This window comes from Manis pentadactyla, chromosome 3 (genome assembly GCF_030020395.1).
Source record: "Manis pentadactyla isolate mManPen7 chromosome 3, mManPen7.hap1, whole genome shotgun sequence".
NCBI classification, from domain to species: Eukaryota; Metazoa; Chordata; class Mammalia; order Pholidota; family Manidae; genus Manis; species Manis pentadactyla.
In genome coordinates this window covers 112118881-112133384 of record NC_080021.1, presented here as the reverse complement: position 1 = coordinate 112133384, position 14504 = coordinate 112118881, and the positions used below count along the sequence as shown (strand labels likewise).

Genomic DNA, 14504 nt, shown 5'->3' with positions numbered 1-14504 from the left:
CTACTTCTCCTTTACTTTTCTATTAAGAATTGAGGAATTAATTTCTCTCACATACGCGCTCACATTGTGTTTAACTGAAATTGCAAGCATGGAGTTTAATTCTGCATTATGAGTAACTGTAGTCATCAGATGGTAGATGATCAAATATCTTTCAGTTGAAATAAATGCAATTTTCCCTGTAATGTGGCCAAGTTAATATGATTTATGCTTGCCTTCTGAAATGCCTTTTACAATTTCCCCTAAATGGCACTTTCTGCAGGCAGATGATGGTGACAATTCCAAAGGACCTAAATTCTTCAGCTTCCCCCAAATCCAATTAAAGATTATGCAAATCAGTATTTGCATTACATCTGTGACAAATGGCTAATGCCTAAAATATAAAGAGCTCTTACAAAGTACTTAATGATGGAAAACTAACCATTTCAACTTAGTAAGAAAAACATAAATATTAAAGTAATAAAAGCTTTTTATACCTATGAAGTTGGCAAAGTTTTTACAATAAAATGAACAGAGCTGACAAGGGTTGGGAAATTACATTCTCTCACACACCACACTGTTGGGGAAGTAAAATGATACACTTCTTGCAGGGCTATTTGTCAGTATGTGTTAAAAGTCCCCAAATACACACACGGTTTGAGCCAGTAATTCTACTTTGACACTTTTATGCAGAAATATGTACTTACTAGGATGCTCAATAAAGTACCATTTATAAGAAAAATATGGGTGGGGGGAGAATTCCAGCATTAGGGGATTCATTTAGTAAATCAATTCATTTAATAAATTTATTCACTAAGCACTGCACAGAATTAAAAGGAATTCTAAAAGAACATGACAATGAAAAAACTTTATATTTTGTTAAGTGATACAGCATATTACAAAACAGAAAGGAGCTGGCTTTGTAAAAACCGATTTAACACCTTGATGGCAGTAACGGATCTAAGTTTAGTAGGGGGTGAAGCTTATAGTTTTGAGGGAAATCTTTAAGAACAAGAATACAACTTCTGTAACAGAATATTCAGTAGGAAAGATAATTATTTATTTATAGGGGCCTGAATCTTGGTTTCCTCATATTTAGTGCAAGTCCACCTATCTGACGAGTGGACATCAAAATGTCAAGTGTGGTTGTCTTTGGGTGGTATGGGCATGGGGGATAATGGTCTCTTCTTATGAGTCTCAGTATCTTATATTCTCTGTATTTTCTAAAATAAGTGTGCTTTGATTTCATCATCTTAAAAGGTAACCCTCACAGATCTAAAGAGACTGGCCAGTTAGGGATCTTAGTTAGTTGGGTAGTTTTTTAAGCCAAAAGACAATGGGCCAAGGGAGGCTGCTTCTACAGAAACTTGCAGTGGAGTTCCAAGAACATACATTAGCATCTGAAATGGGGACAGCATTGCTATTTAATGTAAACAAAAGATCCCAATATAGTTAACATAGTGGTGTATCCATAAGAGAATTAGAGTCTTATGACTAAAAAAAAAGAGTCTAATATTCTGATAGGTACTTGTAGAAATGTCTTCATTCGTTCACAAGATAAGCCTTTCCAGTGTGCCAGGTATTGGGGCAAGAATGGGAGGCACCATGTGCACCTGTAGCAGCCCTCTGTGATCCAACCCTGACAGTGGCTCTGTAAATGATGCTGTTCTTTAGAAGTCAGCAATGCATACCTAATACCCACTGACATTTTGTTTCAGACAACACAAATTTGAAGACAAGGCTGTATGTGTTTCTTGGAAAGCTCTGGCACGTCCTCTCATGCTGGGAACTTCTCAGGTCATGGTGAGGATCCATGCTGTTACTCCCCTTCCTATGGAAAAGCTTTTCAAGTAGACGACAAAGCAGGACGGTGACAAAGCAAGAAAACGATAATAGAAGACATATTCTCTGCAGAAAGTCTGAGTCCTCCCTATTTTTGGAATGACTTTACTGTCAGATTCCACGTCTTTGATTTGGGTACACACCAGCTCTTTGCCGCAGAATCTGAAAAAGCCTGTATCAGTGAGGTGTTATTTCATTCAAATACTTGATATTTAAAGATGATATAAAGCTTTGTTAAGTCTTTAAAGTGTCTTCTCCAGTAATTGAGGAACGATGGTGACTGCTGGAGGGTCTCTAAAGGAAAGTCTATATGAGGGACTGAAAAATTCCAGGCAATAGCGACTTTAAGCAAATTCAAATGCATTGCATGTTTTAAAAAGTAATAATTGTGGAGCAACTTGTGTTAGCATTATGCAAGAACACATTTTTTAAAAGTTTGTAGGAAGTTTAATATGACAGAGTCTTGCCCCTCCCAACGACCTGACAGACAGCAGTCACTGGACGGAGACCCTGCCCCCAGACACTCATTCTCAACACGAAGACTGAGTAATGGCACCTAAGTGCTTAACCCCTTAACTGTTTTGTTCCAGACAAACTTGGGATTCAAGCAAAACAACAATACTATTGAAGTAAGTATCCTGAGACATTTCTCTAAAAAAATGTCTTGAGGAATCTGTTGATGAGTTCTGGAATTCAAGCTGTGGTTGTTGTGAATGTGTAGGATGCTGATTTCTGGTGCTGTGATGCCCAGTGGATGTTACAGCCCTTTCACATGGAGAGCTAGAAATGTATCTATGCAGAATTTACAAGGTAAAGTCACTGCAGAACTTGCTGCACCATCAGTTGAGTCAATACTTTAATCTTGAAGGTTATTCAACAATTAACACAGGAAATACCCTGAGAGAAATGCTATTACTGATTAATGGGCAAACTACAGCTGTAACTGAATTCTGTCTTACACTCAGGCTGAACTGTCAATTACATTAAACATTTCAACACCAACTCATTTATAAGGCTAGTATTAACCTGGATATTAGGAAAGCAGTACGAAAGAAAGACTTCAAATTCAAGTGCAAGCCCCTAAATAAAATATTAGCAAAGCAAATCTAGCAATGGATGAAGAAAACATATCATAACCAAGAAGAGTTTATTTCAGGAATACAAGGATGGTTTACTACTAGAGAACCTAGTCCTAATATGTCCCTCAGTAATAAAGAGGACACCACATAATTATCTTGATAGTGTCAGAAAAATGTTAAGAAAGATCCAAAACATTAAAAAAACTTTAAAAAACAGTAGTTTAAGAATTAAAGAGAACTTTCTTAAGCTTAATGAAAGGTTATCTACCATAAACTCAAGGAAGCAGGTTAAATGAGGAAATATTAGAAGCATTCTCTTTAAACTCAGAGTTTTTGCTATCACTGTATCTGAAGTCTTGCCTAGCACAGTTAATACAAGGAAAAGAAAAAAAAGGCATATGGATTAGAAGGGATAAGCAAAACTATGATTATCCTCAGATGATATAACAGAAAATACAAGGGAACCTGCAGAAGCACTATTAGAACTAATAAGGACTCAGTGGGATGGAATGGAATAAGATCAATATATGTCAACAGCAATCCCCAACATCAGAAAAAATTGAGAGTATAGTTTAATAAAAATATATAACTTAATAAAAAGTTATATAACTTAAAACAACAGTAGGGCAATTTTGAAGAACAACAATAAGAGGGAGTCCTTGCTCTACCAGATATCAACACTATGAAAACAGGCATGGTTTGGGCACAGAGATGGAACAAACAGGAATACTAAACAAAACAGAGACTAGGGAAAGACATGGGTTTTATGAAAGCTTGAAAGCTTGATACATGACAGATGTGTTGGTATAGATCCGTGGAGAAATGACTATTCTGTAAGTAGTGTCCAAAAACTGGTTCTCCATATGGAAAAAGTAAAAAATACATCCTTTCCTTACACCAAATGTAAAATTCACTTCCGATGGACTAAAGACCTAGAAGTTAAACTACAAAATTCAAAAACCAAAACAAAACATGGTGTTGTCTCCCAGCATATGGGGATAGGGAAAGAATTCTAAGAGAAAGAAAAATCAGGAGCCATAGATATTGCTTAAGTACACTACATTAAAATGAGTATTTTTCACTACAAAAGACATTATAAACAGAGTAGAGAAAACAAATCTCTGTCTGAGAGATGATAATTACAACGCACAGGCTCTTCCAAGAATCGGTTTTCAGAATAAAGCATACTTACAAATCAGTAAGAAAATGGCAAATAGGCAATAATATATACCCAAAAATGGATATAAATAGGTAACTCATTGAGGAAGAAACCTTAGCAGCCAATAAATATGAAAATGCCTAACTTCACTAGTAATTATGGAAATATTAATGGAAACAGTGGCATACTATTTTACACTCATTAGATAGGCAAAAGTCAGTAAATCTAATAATCTCAAGTATTAGCGAGAATGGAATCTGTTATTCATTTCTAGTGGGATTATAAATTTTCACCACTTTGGGGCACCTGGTAAAGTTGAAGATGTGCATCAGATAAATTGGCTATTTCTTTTAAGTTACCAATTGCAGGAAAATTCTGACATGCAAGGACTTGTTCCAGGATGCTCCTGGCAATGCCATTCCTCATCACCTGGTTCTCAGTAGCTCATTCATATGATGGAAGAGTAAACAGCAGTTACAATGACTGAACTAGACCACATCTACCAACATGGGTAAACCTCAAAATTATCATGTTGAGTGGACACAGAACGTTACAAAATGATATATGTGGCATGTTCCTGTTTATGTAATGTTTTATAACATAAAAACAATACTGTACATTGTTTATGGATATACCAAATACAGTAGAAGTGATAAATCTTGCAGGGCAGTTATCCTACTTCAGCATATGGTTAGTTCTGGGAAAGAGGGAGGGAGAAGGAAAGGGGATGAGATTTTACAACATTTTACTTCTTTAAAAATATAAGAGGGCTGATGCAATTACAGAAACGTATTTTCTTCTTAAAATTTAGCACAAATTTATATAGCACTTGCTATGTGCCAGGCCCTGACGTTCCAATATTAACTAATTTAATCATTGTTATGAGGGCATTACTATAATTATGCCCATTTCACAGATCAGGAACACGGAGGCAAATAGAAGTGACTTACATGACTTAGCCTCCCTCCTAATGGTTCCAACCAATGTGCTATACTACCTCTCAGGGGTTAAACAGATGCCAGTATATGTCTAATTTCAGTGGTGTCTATTATATTGTGATACTTTCTGTACTTCTTCACTCAAAAAAATTAAATAATAAATCATTTCTTAAAGAAGAATGCCAAAATATTGCTGCCTAAATGGTGTCCCTTCCACAGAGTGCCCAGCTCTGACCCAGGAGCTTAAGTCTGGAGGCAGTTATGGGAGTTTGGAAGTTTCCTTGGCTTGTGATAAAAGAATGGGTATAGAAATTCTAAAATACAAAGTAAAGAGTAGAGGCCACAAAAGGTTAAAGGACATTTTCTTAAAGATAAGAGCAAAAGTATAAAAGGACAGTAATCACAGTCTCAGAAAGAATTAACTGACCATTTCAGGATATGAAAAGTGTTTTTTACAGAATTTCTAGTGAATGGCTTTCAAAGTATCAGAAAGACAGTGGCTATAATTCAAAACCAGTCCATAAACCACCCCTACCTATTAAGAGATTTATACATCCTGCATTTTCTTCACTCACACTGATGAGCAGTTTTAGGCATGGAGGTTATGGACATTAGGGAGAAACCATCTGAGTTAATCTGAAGTTTATTTTCTTCTCTGCTAAATTATTAGTATTTTACATAATAATAACCAGTAATTATCATGGATGAATGAATATATCTTTAGAGAAGTTTTCAGTATGAAATGCCAGGTTTCACATAACTTTCATGTACTTTTTTAAAAACACCTATATAGTGTTATGAATTTCATTGCTCAGGATTTCTTTTATTTTCTACCATGTTATGAAAATCATTTTTCTTGGAAAGGTACAAACTTTTTGGTCATCAAGCTGGGACAAAAAGACATTGGGAGGTATCGATAGAGTGGACTTTCCTCTTCTGGTGAGTAAACCTCAGGATCACCAAGAATTTCCAGAGGAAACTTTCATGGTAAGTGGGAACAGTACTCTTTCTTTATATTTTTATATCCTAAGTCAGGTTAATGACAAAGAAACAAAAATCATCCTTTGATGATAAATGTAAACAAATGCCAGAAGACCCACTTTGGAGTGCCATTTCCTAGGACAGACTCCTTACCTTTTCAAGTTCATGTTTAGAAAGTAATAAATGTGGGATGCTCGGACCCCAAAGAGCACACTGTGGGGCCCCCCTCTTCCCATGTCCTTTCCGTTCTCACTCTCACTCCGGAGCTCCACACCTGGGTTTTCTTCCCAGGCTCAGACTTCCGTAGGGGCTCTTGTCCCCAGCAATTCTAGTCCCCAGAATCTAGAATGGTGAGTCCTCTGTAATTTAGACTGATTCTAGAGTCAGCCATGACTCTCAGGGAACTCATCTACTCTCTGGACCTTCAGGAAAATAGTTTGGCAGGGAAAAGGACCATCAGTGTGCAAACAGCTGCACTTGGTCACCCTTAGGCCTAGGGGTGCACCCACTCATGTCAGGGGGGCTGGAAGAGAGGGGGTGCGTCAAAGGGAGACTGTCTGGCCACAGGCAGCCATTGGGGGACACTCAGGAACACTCAAATCTACTCCTTGCTTGGCTCCTGGAGAAGGAGCGGAGGGGGCTCTGGCCAGCCGGGAGGGTGCGGCCCGTGCAGAGCAGAGCAGCTGTGCCCTTCTGGGCTGCTATTTCTCAGTTGCTTCTGAGGTGTTGGAGGGGGAGGTTTGGAACTTTTTTCCAGAGTGTGTGGGCAGTCTGGGATAATTCATACCTCACTGGCCTTCATTTTGAAGCTCTTTTTTTTTTTTTAAAAAAGGCTTTCTTTATCTCCTTCGTGGCCCTAAAACTAAAAGTAACCAAATCTATCCAGAGCCAGCTGTCAGAGGGCGGTCAGCTTGCCTCGTGCTTGCCATGCACTGGGTGGAAGAGCAGGGCTCATTACGTCAGTCCCGATGGACTAAGGGGCAAAATGTGGGAGGGAGGGGAGAGGTGGGCTGGCAAAGGGGCCCCTGACTACACCATGCTTCAGAATCCCTCCTAACCCCCATACCAGATCATGTACCCCAAGTATTGAGGGGCGATGAAGGCCCGGCTCTGTGCAGGGCACGCAGAGGGCGGCTGCCCACGCGGGCTGGGTGACCCCTCGCATGTGCAGAGTGGGAATAAGGAGGGGGAAGGTTTGCTGCAGGTTGGCGGTGAGCGACTCTTCTTCATCTCATGAGCCCGCACAGAACTTCTGGCATTTTTGAGAACTCAGAAATCAAATCTGGCTTTCGAAGTACTTACGATGGCATATTTGCCAAAGGATGAGGATGGAACATATTTTATCTAACAGTTTGTCAGCTTGATTTATAGCTTTAAAATGGCTCTCTGCTCTTGCCCCAGGCAGGCTTCTGTGTGACATGGGAATTTTAGATGTGTTTTCACCAACATCGGCATCAAAACAAGGAATAGAACTTTTTTCACCTTTTGGCAGTTGGCAAGCTGTCTTATATATCAGGAGGTGATTTTAATTTTGAGTAGTCCTTATGGGGACAGGCACCTGAGTGTCCTCTGCTTCTCCAGAGATTTGGTTACTGTATTTTGGGTTCAGTGTTAGTAGGAAAGGCTGAGTCATGGTGAGCTGCTTTTAGTGCCTCTGCATTTTATATACTGGTGAATTGCTTCTGGTCCTTTTTAAGCTTTAATGTCCTCTTACTGTTACATGCTAACTCTTCTGTTATTGGGTCACACTCTGATTCCTCTAAGTTTTAATAGGCTTTCCTGGGGCTGTTGTAACAGTTCCCTCCTCAGTGATGGGCCACAGCTGCCCAGTGGACACTCCCCGACAAAGCCAGCCAGACTCCAGCCTGAAGTGAGCAGTGCCAGTGCAGGAGGCAGGGCGAGTCTGTGCCGAGGCTTGGCCCGGGCTTCCTGCCCACTGCCCCTCCCTGTCTTCCCTGCTGCTCTGGTACGGCTCCCCCTGTGTCCTCAGGTCCATGCCAGAGGACGTGCATCTTCTGGAAGCCTCCCCATGTCTCCTGTCTTTGCCCCTCTACACACCCCACCCCTATGGGGAGATCGGGAATGTCCTTTGAGCCCTGGCCAGAGGAACCAAGGGGTCCCCAGGAGGTTGTCTAGGAGAATCTGGAGAGATGGCCCCAGTTCTCTAAGTCCTCAGTTCTCTAAGGCCCCAGTTCTCTAAGAATGGGTGCTCAAGATCACAGTCGTGTGTGCAGGTGAGCAAGGGTGTGAGAACAGACAGAAGAGAGAACAGTGGTTGAGACCAATCTGCTGGCCAAGTGATCTGATCTTGGTCATTTGGTGGAACTTGTCCTGGTGGGGGAGGGGCTTTTGCACTGTTTGGGTAAGGCTTATGAATGTTCATAAGGCATATCCTTGTATGCCATTTCTAGTTTTAAGAGCAAGTGGGAAAGGAGCAAGTGGCTGCTTATGGGATTCCAGGTATAGGAAGATAAAGATATGGAGCCATGTTCACTCCCCCAAAATGCCTGGCCTGCACTGCACACAGACTCCAGGAAGCACAGCCTCTGGGGTGCCAGTTCCCATGATGCAAACCTGCAGGGCTAGGCTTAGACAAACTGACCTTTCCAAGCTCTCGCAAAAGACCCCTGAGGGAAAGATGCCTTATGGCACCTTTACCATCTGTTCCCCTCTGTAGTTTCTGAAGAGGCATCTAAGAGGCATCACACATGGCTGCTTCCTCCTCCTCGTTTCCCTTTGAAGTCTCAGCGCTGCCTTTTCAGGGCAGCTTCTGTTCTCACCACAAGACCACGATTTAGAACACGTGTCTGCGGGTGGCTGGAGTGGCTCAGGAGTGGTAGGCGGGGAGGGGCGGCAGTGACAAAGTGGCCCTGCTCAGAGCCATGTCCCCAGGTCCTCCTGTCACTGTCTGTGAAATACAACCCATGCTTCCAGATTCACTTCAAATAAGTCTCTTCCTACTTTCATAGATAAGAGTACCCCCCCTAAATGTCTCGAGATCAAAATGACAGTTGTTGGCAGTCCCACTAACAGCACTGGGAGAGAAAAGCAACCCCTGTAGTACCTCTACCTGTTTTATTAGCCCAGAAAAAAAAAGGAAGCAAAGTCGTTGTCTCGGGTGCCCCCATCATAAAATGCACTGAACACGCTGAGCACCTACCCTGTCCTGGAACACGCCTTGAGAAACCAGACCAAACCCAAGTTACCGTCACGTATGGCATCTGTGCATTCCCTCAGCTTTAATGTTTATAATAGCATATCAACTGATACATAAACATTATGCTTTAAAACAAGCATAACCAAAGGAAGAATAACAGACTCTATTCCTATTGTACCAAACAGGTAATCCGACCTGAACAGTGTGCACACACGTTAAAGGGACTGCAAGCAATGCAGCCTGAACTGTCACTTTAATCCTTTAACGAAAGCATTCAGAATAGAGATGTGTCTGTGAAACTCAGAACGGCAGCACTGCATTTACTTCAGCATAGTCAGAGCCTAAAGGACAGATTTTATCCATTCTAGAAATATTTACATAGTGCCTGCATGTGTCACACGGTTTTCTAAAGGCCAGGGAAACAACAGGAAGCTCAGAGATCTCAGCTTCTACCAGTGCACAGTAAACAATAAACTCACAGACAGAAGAGCACAGAGCATGCCAAATAGTAGGAAGTCAAATAAGATAGGGTGTGGGGGACAGAGAGCAGTGGGATGGGAGTGGGTGGATTGCTATGTTATTCCAGAGGTTGGATGTCCTGCTGAGAAGGTACTTGAAAAAGTGGGAGCAAGGCATGCAGATATCTGGGCAAAGAACATTCTAGGCAGAGAGAGCAGCAAGTTTTCATGAGGCAGGAGCATGTGTGGTGTGTTCTGGAAACAGCAAAGGGCTAGTATGTTAGGAGGGAATGAGTGGGATGGTGAATGGGATGAGATGAGGTGAGAAAGGATGCAAGTGGTCAGACTATGTATAGGCCTGTGTATTCTTGGTGAGCTGAGTGACAACGTGTGGCAAGATGAGCTTCATTTATACCAGAGCTGCTTTGTTAAGAACTCACTATAAGGGACAGGACAAAAATCAGAAGACCAGAGAATCAGGGTAATAATTAAGGAGACAGACTCCGGTGGTTTAGATGGAGTATGAGAGATTGGGAGAAGTGATCAGATTTCTGCATATAGTTTGAAAAGAGAGTGAACAGAATTTTTTTGACAGATTGGATGTGAAATAAGACCAAAAGAGGAGTCACGGAGAATGGCAAGGTTTTGGCATGAGCAGGGGGAGGCTGCAATTTACTGAGATGTGGAAGATGTTGGGAGGAGTAGGTTTTGTTGGGATTAGAAATTCATATGTGGATCTGCCAAGGGTGAGATGTCAGGTAAGTGATGTGAAGTATTAACTGGACCTCAAGGGAGAGATCTGGGCCAGAAGGGTCATCACTATTATGGACTGAAGGTTTGTGTCCCCCAAATTCATACGGTGAAGTCCCAACTCTCGATGTGCTAGTGTTTGGAGGGGAGGCCTTGGGAGGTGATTAGGTTTAGGCGAGGGCATGAGAGTGGGGTCTTCATAATAGGGTTAGCACCGTGTAAGAGGAGGAGAATAGGAGCTTGCCAGGAACAGGCACGGGAGGACATGTCAAGAAGGTGGTCATCTGCAAGCTAGGAAGAGAGGCCTCACCAGAACCTAACCATGCTGGCACCTTGATCTTAGACTTTCAAGCCTCCCAGAACTGTGAGAAACATATTTCCATGTTTAACCACCAAGGCCATGATATTTTGTCATGGCAGCCCTAGCTGACTGAGACAATCATAATGGAGACACTTGGCGCCGTGAGACTAGATCAGATTTCCTAGGACACTAGGATAGTTGAGAACAGATAAAGTTTGGGGGCCAGTATTTGAAGGTGTGCAAATGAGAAGCAACCAACAAAAAAGGCCTAAGAAGACTGGACACTGAGGCAGGAAGATTGCTGAGGGAGAGCTGCCCACGAAGCCAGGAGGAGGGCATGCTTAAGGCCGGGAAGTGGTCTAGCAGGTCAAAAGCTGACGAGTCAGGTAAAAAGAGGACTGATTAACACGTGGGGGTCACTGCTGACCTTGACCAGAGCTGTTTCTGCAGTCATAGGACTGAAGGTCTGAATGGACAGGCTGAAGAGAAACCACAGGGGAGGGATTGGAAACAGTGCTTTATAGACAATTCTTTCTAGACATTTTGCCAAAATGCGCCGCAAGCTGAAAGAGGATTTTGTAAAATATGGGGAGCTTAAGCTAAAGCATTAGGTAATCCAGGCTCAAAAGAGTCAGTCCCAAGTGATTGCTGAACCCTGACAAGCAAGTCAGATGAGACACTGCTCAAATGACATCAGTGATAATAGAAATATTTTTGGAAGATTCAGATTTCCTTTTTTTTTGACCAAACATTTTGGTGGTATTGTTACAATCTTCACGGAAAATTGTAACAAACATAAAAAATTGCATGGATTTTTCTTTTAGAGTTTTCACAAACAGTCACAACAACTTTTGGCCACAGCACTCTCTGGCAGTGCAGCTGAGCCTATTCTTATGCAGTATTACTAACCCACCCTCAGCAATGACTCCCTGGTTTTGTGAGACACGCTCTGTACAGGAGCTGGACATCACCTCCCTGATCGCTGTGGTATGCCTGGTTAGAAGCAAAAGCAGTAAGTTCCATTAGCAACTCCCTACTGATAGTATCTCGTCTCCAAATTCCACACAAAAACTAAAGATTTTGATGTTCACAACTAGACTCAAGAAAACAAACTTGTGTCTGTGTAGATGTGAGACATGATGCAAATGAAAAAAATCACACTGGAGTTTTAATTTTCCATCTTCTTTCTCTCTGCCAGAACAGGCTTGCCTGAGATTACTTAGTGATGCTTGCAAATATGATGGAAAAGATTGTCTGAATATAAGAAAATCATGTATCTGTGTGTATGTATATAAATTTATATATGTGTCTATATATATGCATGTGTAAGTATACACACATAATAGATAAATCAAGGAGTTACTATTAATTTTATGAAAGAATTCCCTAAGCATACCCTTTAAGTAGTAGTTGGTATCCAAATATACCTACAATCACAATTATGAATTATTTGACCAAGGCTCCTGGGAATGTAAGTGCAATAAATGGGATCAACCAATACATTAAAAGCTAAAAGTAAAGATTCTGTAATAATTCAAAACACAAAAAAATAGAATGGAGAACCTCAAAAACAGTATGCTTTCCTTGCCTTACAAAACTCTTGTGCATTTGTTCTATTCTGTCCACTGTAGAGTTAGGCTGATTTTTGTATCCTTCCATGTCAAAGAGCATCAAGCAGATATTCAGTAGCACACAGAAGGAAATTTTTGAAATGAAATTAGATGAAATTTTTAATAACATTTTTAAATGAAATTTTCATTCCATTTGAATGAAAAAATATTGATCAATGTATGAGCAATTGCTTTGTCAGGAACAGATTTATTAACTAAAGTCTGGCTCATTTGACCACAATAGGTGGAATTTCAGCCTTAACATAATCTGAAATGCATAGATTGCTGATATCCTTACTGACTTCATTTTCTTTTGATATTTTTTTCAGTAGGTGGTGCCTCTTCTACATGGTAAACAAAACAAAACACACACACACACACACACACAAGAACATGACAGTGAGTCCTGTCTGTCTATGCAGAAGGCATTTAGCACACCTCATTCATGAGAGAAAAAGAAAGCACAAAGGACTTTAGAAACAGATATTCTCAGTACTCTGGGGAGAGAAAAATAGCTCCAGTCTGCCAAAAGGAATGGAAGGAGGAGAAATGTGGCTTTTATGCTGAAAAACAAACTTCAGGGTTATCTAGTATCTAATTCATCTGCCAAAACTGCTCTCTAGATGACCTTGGTCAAGTCCTTTAATTCTCTCAATTTGCTCATCTAAAAGTTCTGCAAACCTGCAGTTGTTCAAATACCATCCAGTTACTTTTGGCTATTAGACTTTCACTTGACTTAAGGGATGGAACCTTAAGTAAGTGATAGTGAACACCCCCAAAATCAAAGTTCCTTTTTCAACCCAGAGGAATTCATAAATAAATGTTGTTGCAAATTGGGTATTATTCTTAGAGTTGAGACATTCATCACCTGGTGGGAAATGCAAGGAGCTGAGAAACCCACCAGGCTCCAGCTGCATGTGGGCAGTACTCAAGCTTTGCCACAAAGAGTGTGTGGCCTTGGGCAAGTCACCTCACATTTTTCTCAAAATAGCTTTATTCAGGTAAAATAATAAGAGTAAATTGTACATATTTAAAGTGCACGATTTGGCTAAGCTTTGATTTATGCATATGCCTGTGAAACTATAACCACAATGAAGACAATGAGTATCTGCACTGGTTGCAAAAGTTCCATTGTAACCTTTGTAACCCTCGCCATCCCCTGAATAACCACCTATCTGCTTTCTGTCACTATGGAAATCTTCCTGGGATTTGATCTGTTCTTTATAGGTGTAAGAAAAGAAATTTGCCTCTTTGTGATTCCTACTTCATGGGATTCAGTAAGATAGTGTATGTCAATGTGCTTTGACAGTAAAAAATGCACTACTCTATCACCCACTCTAGTTCATTAATTTAGTCAATACACATTTATTGAGTGTCTGCTATATATGTAGGCACATATGAGGAGCTTGTAAAACAGCAGTGAATAAAACAAGACACCTGCTCTCATAGAGCATTTATGCTAGTCAGGGAGAGACAGGAACAGGGACACACCAATAAACCAATAAGCAAATACTATGGCAGGCAGTAATTAGTCCCCTGTAAAGAAATACAAGAGGTTAGGATAAGTATAACAGGAAAGGAAAAGATATTCAGAAAGGGTGGCCAGGAAGCCCACTTTAGATAAGACAACATGTGATTAAAACAATACTGAGCTGGAGAAGCATCCTTCCCACAGATATCTAGGAGAAGAACATTCCAGGCCAAGGGAATAGAAAGCACAAAGGCCTTGAGTAGCAATAAGCTAGGCTGTTAAGCCAACTGCTTGGATGCCAGTAGCTGGAGCAGAAGGGCATGGGGAAGGTGCCAGGAGATGAGGCTAAATGGCAGGTGGGCCTGTACTCAGCTGGTGGTGGAGAGCCTTGTACTGTGAATGAGAGGATGCACCATGTGGCACATGGAAGAGAAGAGTGGTATGATGTGACGCAAGGGTTGGAATGAGCACTTAGGCTATGCTATGAAGACAGCTGGTGGCAAGAGGGGAAGCGGGGGAACCAGTTAAGAGACTACTGCAAAGTCCTAGCAAAAGGTGGTGGTGGACTAGGAGTATAGGAGTACATTTAGAAGGTAGGGTCATAGCTCATGATTTATTTTCCCACAGTGGCTATACAAAATGATTAGTAAAAATAAATTCCCAACTTATGTAGTACTTACTGTGTCTCAGGCACTACACTGAGCAATTAACATAAATAAAGTAATGTAATGCTTATAACAATGCTGTGAAGTAGGTTCTACTTTTACAACCATTTGCAGATG

The 14504-nt window shown here is 41.0% G+C and overlaps 1 protein-coding gene and 1 long non-coding RNA gene across 17 annotated transcripts in view; one reads left to right on the top strand and one right to left on the bottom strand.

Annotated features, from left to right (window-relative positions):
• Nucleotides 1–14504, bottom strand: part of KIAA1217 (KIAA1217 ortholog) — a 638036-nt gene that overhangs the window by 105448 nt on the left and 518084 nt on the right. The window lies entirely within an intron of this gene.
• LOC130682928 (uncharacterized) overlaps nt 1–14504 on the top strand; it is a 31091-nt gene that overhangs the window by 2656 nt on the left and 13931 nt on the right. The window lies entirely within an intron of this gene.